This window comes from Canis lupus, chromosome 7 (assembly GCF_003254725.2).
Source record: "Canis lupus dingo isolate Sandy chromosome 7, ASM325472v2, whole genome shotgun sequence".
NCBI lineage: Eukaryota > Metazoa > Chordata > Mammalia > Carnivora > Canidae > Canis > Canis lupus.
Genome location: NC_064249.1, coordinates 74,905,515 through 74,916,901, shown reverse-complemented (window position 1 = coordinate 74,916,901; position 11,387 = coordinate 74,905,515). Strand labels below are relative to the sequence as shown.

The window sequence follows — 11,387 nt, the reverse complement described above, 5'->3', positions numbered from 1 at the left end:
AATCCAAATCTAACCATCAAGGGGGAATTTGAGAGTCTACTTGAGAGTAGAAGGGAGAGGTGAAAGAGAGAGAGATGGGATTCCACAGGGCTTTGCTTTGGAAAGTCGTCATTGGGGAAATTAAAGAAAACAGGCTGAATTCCATGACTAGGTTGGCCCAGAACAGGAAAAAAGATGGTGGCAGAGGAAGTGGACCCCAAGAGAGATATGAGTTCAGGAGAACCAGGGCTTTGAAACCAGAAGTAAACACGAGCCTGTATAATCTCAATAACTAATGAGTAACTCTGGGGAGATCATTAGGCTAATCATAGAGCTTGGGAGCAAGGTTCATGAAAATTTCAACTAAATCTTAAAAACTGGGGCCCTTGGGTGACTCAGTTGGTTAAGCCTCTGCTTTGGCTCAGGTCATGATCTCAGGGTCCTGAGATGGAGTCCCGTATTGGACTCCCTGCTCAGCAGGGATCCTGCTTCTCCCTCTCCCTCTGCTCCTCCCCCCTGCTTGGTGCATGCTCTCTCTCTCTCTCTAACTCACTCTCTTTCTCTCTCAAATAAACAAACAAATCTTTAAAAAAAATCTTAAAATCTATTGTCACCTCAACTTACATCTCTGGGTTCCTTAAAACCAGCAATTGAGAAACTCTACTCATTCCAACAAATCAGTCTCATGTATGACCACCCTGAAGTTCAGTTATAAATAAAATAAACAACTAAAGTCACCCCATAGTCTCTTTCAGGAGTTGTTAACAACAGATATTTGAACTGATAAGACAAAGTTGGTAACTCTAGTCCTCATTCTGGTGTCAGATCTAAGCAGGTGCAACCCCGCACCCAGTATGTCCCTGATTCGGCCTCTTCTCACTCTAGCCATGAAGTGAAGACAGGGCACCGATGGGGCAAACAGTGCAAATGTGGCAGCTTAGCCATGATGCTTACTATCTGGCATTGGGGTATTTTTACCTGTTCTCCCAGGGCTATATTAGTTCCTATATTAAAATACCAAGGTAATTTTCACACCTGTATGATATAGATAGGTATTGTTCCTGTTTTACAAACAGGAGGGCTATGACATGAGCTTGCTCAGCACCAGCAGGGCAGGCTTCTGAGTGAGGAATTATGATTTCCTGGGTTGGGCTTGGTTCACTGGACACCATTGTCCTTCTGTACAAAGGGTTGACTGTGAAATGTTTATGAAAGCACTTTTAGGAAGAGGTCCGTGTCTGTTCCCATCTTGGTGAAAACGTGGCTGAATGTATATGAGCAGCGGCAAAGTTCCCTGGCAGCAGGGAGAAGGGAAGGAACACTTGCTGTGTTTTTACCATGAGCCCAGCATCGGGATTCCTTACCTAGGTTATCTGCACTTTCTGAAAGAAAAAGCAGCAGGGACAGAAGTTGTGAGGTGATGTAATGTTCCTAACATAATAGCATGGATGCACAAGGTTATGCGTTCGTCAAAAGGCATCCACTGGTACACTTAAGATTTAAAGTTTTGGCTCAATTTGGCTCAGTTGGTTAATCACTTGCCTTCGGATCAGGTCACCATCTCAGGGTCCTGGGATTGAGCCCCGTTGTCAGGCTCCCCCACTCAGTAAGGAAGTCTGTTTCTCCCTCTTCCTCTCTCTCTGCCCTTGCTTTTGGGCTCTCTCTCTCTTGTTTACTCTGTCTCAAATAAATCAATAAAATTTTTAAAAAAGGATTTAAAGTTTCATTCTTATAAAACTTCAAAGGAAATCAAACCATAACAGGTATTGAACTGTTATTTTCTTTCTTTTTTTTTTAATTTTTATTTATTTATGATAGTCACAGAGAGAGAGAGAGAGAGGGGCAGAGACATAGGCAGAGGGAGAAGCAGGCTCCATGCACCAGGAGCCTGATGTGGGATTCAATCCCGGGTCTCCAGGATCGTGCCCTGGGCCAAAGGCAGGCACCAAACCACTGCGCCACCCAGGGATCCCTGAACTGTTATTAATGATATAGAGACTAGAGTGTTTGGTTGTGAAATGTTCTGATGCCTAAAGCTTACTTTGTTGTTTTTTTTTTTAAAGATTTTTATTTATTTATTCATGAGAGACACGGGGCACGGGGGGGGGGGGCAGGGCGCAGAGAGACACAGGCAGAGGGAGAAGCAGGCTCCATGCAGGGAGCCCGGCGTGGGACTTGATCCTGGGTCTCCAGGATCAGGCCCTGGGCTGAAGGTGGCGCTAAACCGCTGAGCCACCCAGGCTGACCCTAAAAGTTACTTTAAAATGCATCCAAAAATAAAATAAAATAAAATAAAATAAAATAAAATAAAATAAAATGCATCCAAAAAATAATATGGGTTGGTGGATGGATGGAAGGATGATTCGATGGATAGATGGGTAGACACATGCAGGTATAGGAAAATATTAACTGTAGAATCTAACTGATAGATACACAAGTGTTCACTGCATAATTCTAACTTTTCTGTATGCTTGAAATTTTTCATAATTAAAAGTTAGGAGGGAAAAAAAGGAAGTACTGACAACTCGTACCAATCTAGCTGCTACAGAAAGCCCAGAAATCTGACTGCTCAGAAATAAAATATTCTAGTCAGGCGAGTTTTAGAGCTATATGGCTATAAGGCCCTCCTTGAAAGTAAAGAAGAATGGCAGCTCCTTCTAGTTGAAATTACATTTCTAAAATGTGCTGCTCTCCTCTGAACTACCATTGATTGCATTTCTAAGACAGAGGTCACGGTCCTCACCTTGATGGACCCTCCACAGCATTTGGCAGCATCTGCCGCTGCATCCTCAGAACGCTCTCCTGGTTTGCCTCCCACTGCCCTGCTGGCCCCTTCTCCAGCTCCTTTAACCACTATTTAACATACAAGTATCCTTGGGCTGAGTTCTGGGCCTTTCTCTCTTTCACTGGAGCTCTTTCTCCCAAGAAGATTTCACTGGGTTTCAGTACCATCTCAGGGATGGCACCTCCCAAAGCTGTAACTCAGCCTAATCTTCTCTTTTTGACAAGGCACTATTTTTAAAAAGATTTTATTAACTTATTTATGAGAGACACAGAGACATAGGCAGAGGGAGAAGCAGACTCCTCACCCAGAGCCTGATATAGGCCTCAATCCCAGGACCCAGGACCCCAGGATCACGGCCTGAGTCGAAGGCAGACACTCAACTACTGAGCCACCCCGGTGCCCTTCAACAAGGGACTCTCAAAGCTGAGTGCCTCCTTGACTTCTCCACTTGAACGTCCCCCACGTCCCCCACGAGCTTGTCCCTCACAAGTGCACATTCCTTCCACACTATTTGATTCCCAGCTGAGGAGTTCCTCTTTCCCTTTACCTCCCTCCCCCACCCCCACAGAGGTCTGTCATCTGCCCCTGCACCCCTGCAGGAGCCTCATGGCTAGTCCAAGACCCTCACTCCATTCTCATTGAATCAAAGCCACCAGTGGCATCTTTTAAAAACATAAATCGGGGGGCATCTGGGCGGTACAGTTGGTGAAGCGTCCCACTGTTGAGTTCGGCTCAGGTCATGATCTCAGGGTCATGGGATCCAGCCCCGCTTCAGGGTCTGAGCTTAGCTTGGAACCTGCCTCTCCTCCCTTCCCTCTCAAATAAAGAAAGCTTAAAAAAATAAAATAGAAATATAAAGACTTAAATCTGATTATGTCTTTTCTCTACTTAAAACTCATCAATGGTTTGCCACTGTTGTTAGGATAAATCACACAATTCCTCATATGGACAACAAGGTTCCAATGCTGGAGCATCTCCCATCACCTCCCCTTGGCTCACTGGGCCCGGGGCCATATGAGCTTTGGGTCCTCCAATAAACAGAGCATTTTCCTACCTCAGGGCTTTTGTATAGGGCAGTCTGTCTTCTTGGAACACTTACCATAATCTTTCCTGATAAATCCCAACTCATTGTTTTGGTCTCAGTTGAAATAATGCTCCTTGAGAGAAACATCCTGACACACCCCTCATCCCATTTAAATGATGCCTTATTCTGTTGTTATCTGTCATAAAGCTTTCACTTTTTGTCTCACAGTAGAGTTAGTGACTTGATTATATGTTTGTTTGTGTGCTTGTTTGTTAATGTCCGTCTCCCCTGCTAGACTTCAAACTCTGGGTGGGCAGGGAGCCTATCTGCTGTGCTCAATTCCATGTCCCCAGCCCTACGTGAGCCCCGAGCACTCTGAAGGTGATCAACACACACTTAGCAGCTCTGTAAACACGTGGTCGTGCCTCAGGGAGCTGCAGTTGGAGAGGTGGTGTACAATGTCACAAACCAACGTAGCATCATGATTCAGCATCACTAGGACCTGTGCAGCCTACCCCAAGGGTGTCACCAAGAACCCAGTTCTGATGCTGGGTGTGAGGATGATTGGCACACACAGTGATCTTTTGAATCATTCCTGTCCTGCCTCCTGGCTCACTCCCCTCACGCAGATAAAGGAAAAGCAAGAAAGAGCAAAGCTTCAAATGCCTACTAAAATAACTTCCTCTTCCTCATGTGGGGAGCATTTGTGGGCATAGCCTTCAAGCCCACAAAAATGAAAGGCAAGTAGCTTTGAACTCAGAATCACATGGTTGGTCCTTCCTGGCTCTGTAACTTATTAGATAAAGGACCTTACGTGCAGAATTTTAGATCTTAGGACGTTGAGATGCCCATATACATTGTACAAGTACAAAATGGGCTTATGTAAATGAAAGTGCTTCTCCTGCTCTAAACCTATGGACCACCGCATGCACGTGGCTTACTGCAGAGCTTGAAGGACAGTAAAGTATTAGAGATATTGATTTTGTTGTTTTTAACAACTGACCACACTACTACCAGTTTCTTACTAATTGTTTTACATTTAGAATAATGACCGACTTGATGTTCTTTCCACTTTAACAAGGATACTTAAGAGTAGACAGGAATATGGTAGACATGACCTAAATTCAGAAATATCATTTCCTAAATCAGCAATCCACGGTCAGGATTAATCTATACTGCACTTAAATTGTGCGTGCCTTCAACTGATTTACTGGTAATAGCTTTCTGAGTAATGCCATACTAAAGTCTGTTTTTTCCTCATAGTCACATAGCATTTTAATAACAAAAGCATCTTTATTTGTAAAAGTAAAATGTATTCATAAAAATTCAAACGATATAAGAATATAATAAGTAGCAAAGTAAAATCATTCATAAATATCTTCTCTTACACCAAAAATATTGTAAAAATAAGGCCTCCAAGTAAATATAAACAAGTCTTGTAAACAAGCATCACTTGAGAATTTTTAAAATCTCTCCTACAGAGCAGAGCAGGTGGCTCAGCGGTTAAGCGCCTGCCTTGGCTCAGGGAGTGATCCTGGAGACCCGGGATCGAGTCCTACGTCGGGCTCCCTGCATGGAGCCTGCTTCTCTCCCTCTGCCTGTGTCTCTGACCCCCTCTCTCTCTTTGTCTCCCATGAATAAATAAATAAAGTCTTAAAACAAAATAAAATCTCTCATACATGGGGTTGTTTCAAAAGACTGCTCCTACCTTGCAAAAAGTACATACCAGCTATTATTTTTTTTTTTCAGAGAAAGTGGCTTGCCAATGTGAATTCGAGAAGACCATCTTTTTCAGTTGGATAATAAGAACTAAAATGTCCATTAAATATTTCCAGTGACTTTATGTGGAACAACTAAGAGAAATAGAAATTGTTAGCAAGTGAAAAGACGTGAGGACCTACGGTGCTTCTCGAATGCTACAAGGAAGAGGCAAGAAATGCAAGCTAAATAGCATATACCGGGATCCCTGGGTGGCGCAGCGGTTTGGCGCCTGCCTTTGACCCAGGGCGCGACCTGGAGACCCGGGATCGAATCCCACGTCGGGCTCCCGGTGCATGGAGCCTGCTTCTCCCTCTGCCTGTGTCTCTGCCTCTCTCTCTCTGTGTGACTATCATAAATAAATAAAAATTAAAAAAAGATAAATGGCATCTACCATCGCAGATTATTGATAAACACCGACATTCTGATGGCTCTGGCTTCACAGAGCAGCGGTTCATCTGTACTGCCACAGGAAGACAGCCGAGCATATGAGCAATGTTAAATGCTAGCCTGTCCTCAAGAATGCGGCTAAAATCCTGGGACGTTCCAGGAAAAGGCAGAAACGCGCCAGGAGCGTTGAGTCAACTTGCAGGCCAAGTTCGCGTCAATTGCTGGGGAACCGGGGTTTCGAAATCCTCTCTGGGCGGAGCTCCACCTGCCTGGCAGCCTGCAGAGGCCCGGCCCGGCGGCGCCTGCTCGGTACCGCCACCTGGCGGATGCTGACGGCCTCGGAGGCAGGGAGGCCTGTCCCGGTGGCCGCGCGGCTGAGGAGCAGCATGGGAGACACCCAAGATGAACTGACCTTTGAGTTCTGGCTTCCTTTGGACTTTAAAATGTCTGCTTAGTGGAGCAAATCTGGGATGTCACCACTTTGATCAGCCTGTACGGAAAATAACCAGCGTTTATAAGCACCTTCCTCTTGTCAAGAATTAAAAATGCATGAGTGTTAATATTTCCACTGAGTTGCCGTCAATAATTCATTTTTTAACCCCCTTCCCCCCATTTCTTCTCATCTATTTCACAAGTCCTCTGAGTAATATAAAACGACAAAAAAAAAAAAATTCAAGTCCTCTTGCGGTGCATTACAAACTGAGGAAGCAACTGACATCAATAGAATGAGTCATGACCAGCATCAAAAAAAAAGGAAAAGATCTCTTTGTCGTTTTTTGAGGGGTCACTGTACGGCTTTCTAGGCAGGACCCCACTTCTCTGAGATATCTAAAATAGGTAAACTCAGAGCAGGAGTAGAAGGGTAGTTGCAGGGGCTGTCCCGAAGGAGAAATGGGGAGGTGTTCAAGGAGTATACAGCTTCAGTTGCACAAGACAGATGTATTCTGGCCCCTGTTGAACAGCATGGCATCCAGAGTTACCACTGTATCGTGTGCTTAATTTGTTTTGAGGGTAGATCTCATGTTTTACCACGATAAACAAACAAACAAACAAAAAAAGAATCATTAAGTAAGACCACGGACAAAAGAAAAAAATAAGAAAGAATAGAAAGACTGGACTAGAGTCTCAAATGTCAGTGTGCTTCTCACGTGTGAGTATTATTCTGTGAAACTTTGTTACACACGTGTGTGACACATGTGTGTTTGTGTGTATGAGGGTGTGACATATTCATTGTATTCGGTGGGTCAAGTTCAAAGAAATTCGAAAGCCTCTGCTCTATTGTTCTCAAAAAAAAGAAATCAAACTAAAGCTAAAATCCATGTTGTGTTCCAAGTGAATTAGGTTTCATTGTATGTAAACATGCTTCCCTAGTCCTAAACAAGGCAGTTTCAGCTTCCTGGAGGCAGCATGTGGCATAATGTAGAGGCACATAAATTGCTGACTCAGTCTATGCTTTCTCTTCCGTGTAGAGGTAAGGTAGGACTGACCTGGGAGCTTTATGGTGCTGAGCACAGCCTCTGAAGCAGGACAAAGCTGATTTCGAATTCTTGATACAGAAACTTCTAGCTGTATGTTAGCCTTTGTGCTTGTCAGCATCCTAATCTGAAGAAATGAGGCTGATGATTCTTACTGTGTGAAGCCGTTGTGAGAAATTAGTGGTCATGTGGACAATGAGTCACCAATTCACTGATAACATGTTGAGTAGCTCTTGTCTTCCTTTTTGTCCTAAATTTCTGTACCTTAGAATTGCAAATATCCTTAAATTAATTTATTTTATTTTTTAAAAATATTTTATTTATTTATTCATGAGAGATACAGAGAGGGAGAGGGAGAGAGAGAGAGAGAGAGAGAGGCAGAGACACAGGAAGAGGGAGAAGCAGGCTCCATGCAGGGACCCTGACGCGGGACCCAATCCTGGAACTCCAGGATCATGCCCCAGGCCGAAGGCAGGCGCCAAACCGCTGAGCCACTCAAGGATCCCCTATTTTATTTTTTAAAACGATTTTATTTATTTATTCGTGAAAGACACAGAGAGAGAGGCAAAGACATAGGCAGAGGGAGAAGCGGGCTCCCTCCGGGGAGCCTGATGCAGGACTCCATCCCAGGCCCCCAGGATCACGACCTGAGCCAAAGGCAGATGCTCAGCCACTGAGCCACCTAGGTGCCCTGAATGCTGCTTTTACATTGTGAATCCATTCATGGTGATGCCAGGAAAGTGGTAACATGGGTCTGTGTAACCTTGGGCAAGTGGTTCAACCTGTCAAGCCTCAGTTTCCTCATCTCTAAATTGTGGGAAATAATTCCCCCTTTACCCATTCACAGGAATCTTTAAGAATCAGAACAGGTAGGTGCACACAGACACCTTGAAACAGATTTTAGCCATAGTAAATGATTGCTCTGGACTAAATGTTTATGTCTCCCGAAGTTCATACATTGAAGCTTAATCTCTAATGTGATAGCATTTGGAGGTGAAGCTTTGGGGGAGGTGATTAAGTCATAATGGTGGGGCACTCGTGAATGAGATTAGTGTCCTTAGAAGCCGAGACGTGAGATTGCTCCTTCTCTCTCCAGCAAGTGAGGACAGCGGGAGCAAATGACCATCAGCAAACCAGGAAGAGAGTCCTCACCAGACACAGATCTGCAGCATCTTGATCTTAGACTTCAAGCCTCCAGGATTATGAGGACCAGCAAGTTGTTTAAACCCCTCAGTCAGTGGTACTTTGATTACAGAGCCTGAACTGACTAAGAAAATGATCAATAAATATCAGTGGTTGTTATTGTCATATGTCCCCAGATACACAGGACACAGAAAGGTAGTCCTTAAAGTTAAAAAGCTAAAGTTAAAATTGTATAGCACCTGTGAATTGTGGGGAAAATGGAAAAAAAGCAAGAAATTTGCAGCAGAGGAGCCTTCTTGGAACTCTGAAATCATAGCATGTGGGCATCCATCTGGGCATGATACTGCTCTGTATTGGGGTGATGATTTCCCAATTTACTTGAAATTTTGCTACAGAGGCCAGTGTAATAACTGACTCCACGAATTGTCCATTATTGTGTTTTCAGTTAACAATCTTTTCAAACCACAGAGGCTACTTATCACTTAATATCTCTCCTTATCCTATGATCTGCTCACTGTGGGTCATTGCTGTTGCTCCTTGTTTGGGTCCTGCCTTCAGGGTCATAGAGAGCAGGGTCTTAGGTGCACAAAGGGCCTTGGTGGTGAGGATGAAGTGAGGAGTTGGAAATAGGAAGGGGAAGAGAAGGCCAGGGAGTGGCCGAGCACGAAGTGCTAGAGGAACTGCTCTCTTACCGTTTTTTAGATGGAATCTTGGTCAACTCGTATTCTGTGCACTCTTTCTAGTGAATGAGATGATTTTAGGTGGTCCACGGGTGAACATTTTAAAGTTTCATAATGCCAATGGTCAGCTCCTAAAAGATCATAACAAATGTTGAGCAAGCAAAGGTGTTTATTGGAAGAGAACACTCTTCTGACAGTTTTAGTTGTGAGTCAGGACACAGAGCTCAAGGAAGAATATTTACAGGGTTTTGAGGTCTGGGCTCAAGAGGTCAAAGATGGGTCTGTCTGAAGAATGGACCAGGGCTGGACTTGGGATGGGAGGACACAGCAAGGTGAGGATATGCAGGAGTAAACTGCTTTCTAATGTTTTTCTCAGGTGGGCACACTGTTTTCCTGAAAAAAGTCATTTGCAGAAATTTCCTGAAGCAAACAGTAAAGTTATTTATTGGTGTATTACTTTCCTGGGCAAGGATTTCCTGGAACAAATGGTTGTATTATGTTGACACAGATGGACTCAGTTCTCATAATTATGTGTTTAGTTAATGTGTATTTGATAATATATAATTGGCACCTCAAATCCTGAATCTTGAAAGTGATATGATTTAGGACAACACAAAAGTGAATTAAATTTAAAGATAAAAACTGAGCTGATCAAAGACAATTAATAGTGTAGGTGATACTCAACCATGACAAAAATTGTTGAGTACAGTACACGAAAGACTGAGGTATTAAAAAACACTGTTCAATCCTGGGAGGCTGTCCTGGTGGAGTGTAAACTGGAGCACAATCCTATGGGGCAGGTGCGTAACCCACAGTTGAATCATCAGCAAGAGCCAGGGGAGGAGCCAGGGGATTGGCAGAGTTGCCTGGCCTGGGAGGAGCCTGTGCGCCCAGGGGGGTTTAGTGTCATCTCTGTTGTGCAAATGAACTGAGAACTAGAAAAGTCCCTCTGTCTGGAAACTGACTTACTGGTGGGTCTACTCGGGGCTTGAGCTTTCAAACAGGAAGTAGCAGCTGGTGTTGGAAGCTCCTACGTAAGGCTGATGGATTCCCCAACAGTGGCACCTGCCATTGTGGTCGCCCAGATGCCAACTTTATAGTAGCAAAGAGGCACTGAGACTCAATGAAGGTGCTGAGACTCAACCAGAATAACTTGGATGGATATTTTGGACAAACTGAAAAGGATAGAAGGAGGAGACAAGGGCAGGTTCTGGTTTTCTAGAAGGCAGAGCCATAACAACTTCTGTGGTGGGGCTGGTGTAGGGGAAGGAGAACAAACCCCAGGCATTTCAGTCCAAAGTTAGCTTGAATTTGAGGAGACGAAACTTTGGGACCAGTTAGAGAAAGGCCTTTCTTAGGAAGAAAACCCAGAGACCAGGGAAGAATCCTGTAGACTCTGCTGTCCTCAAGTGGCTGCTGAGACAAAAAGAAGCATGGTCCTGGGTCGGGGGGATGATGGAGGTGGCAAGGGAGCAGAAGGAAGGAGGCAGTTCCTTTATGTTGCTGAGAATCTCACTCCTGTGTTCATCAGTGACACGAGTTGACTCATCCTGGGACCTAATTCTGAGGAGCTTCACTGAGCATTCCACTCAAACGAGAGTGGATGGGGCTCACCCCATAGCAAAACCAAGGAGACTGGGAAAGGAGCCATTCTGAAAGTAACCCTATTACCTTCCCTTGAAGACAAGGGCCAAATACCATCAGTATTCTGCAAATCAGCAATTCCTAATGAATTTTTGTGATGGGTATAATTTTGCTCACCGCTTTGTCACCCCGTCAGCTCCCCTGACCAGTGTTGTGTGGCGGTTGGAGTTTAGTTTCAGCAACACAGACTACCCAGGCAACTTCACCAGCAGCAGGTGACCTAAAAAATTAACAACCATTCAAAAAAATAAAACAAAGCAAAAAGCAGACCATGGCCTTACCAGCACCAAAGGAACATCCAAGCAATAAAGTAGAAGACTCACCAAGATGTGGATGTTTGAAAGTTTACTATTATTCCTTAAGAAACAAACAAGTAGAAAAGGAAAAATGTCAGCAGATTTTTCTAGCAAGCCAAGATCCCGGGAATGCCTGCATGGAAGGCAAGAGAGCAGCCACTAGGCTTATATTTTTTCCTGGTGTTAACTGTTTGGGAAATATGATTTGAAAGA

At 44.2% G+C, this 11,387-nt stretch overlaps 1 long non-coding RNA gene across 1 annotated transcript; it reads right to left on the bottom strand.

Annotated features, from left to right (window-relative positions):
* Nucleotides 1–5,106: 5,106 nt before the first annotated feature.
* Nucleotides 5,107–9,443, bottom strand: LOC125755484 (uncharacterized). The gene is made up of 3 exons (XR_007412173.1): nucleotides 9,247–9,443; nucleotides 7,424–7,675; nucleotides 5,107–6,426 (listed from the first exon to the last, which is right to left on the bottom strand). It is a non-coding gene; the product is annotated as an uncharacterized LOC125755484 (long non-coding RNA).
* Nucleotides 9,444–11,387: the final 1,944 nt, after the last annotated feature.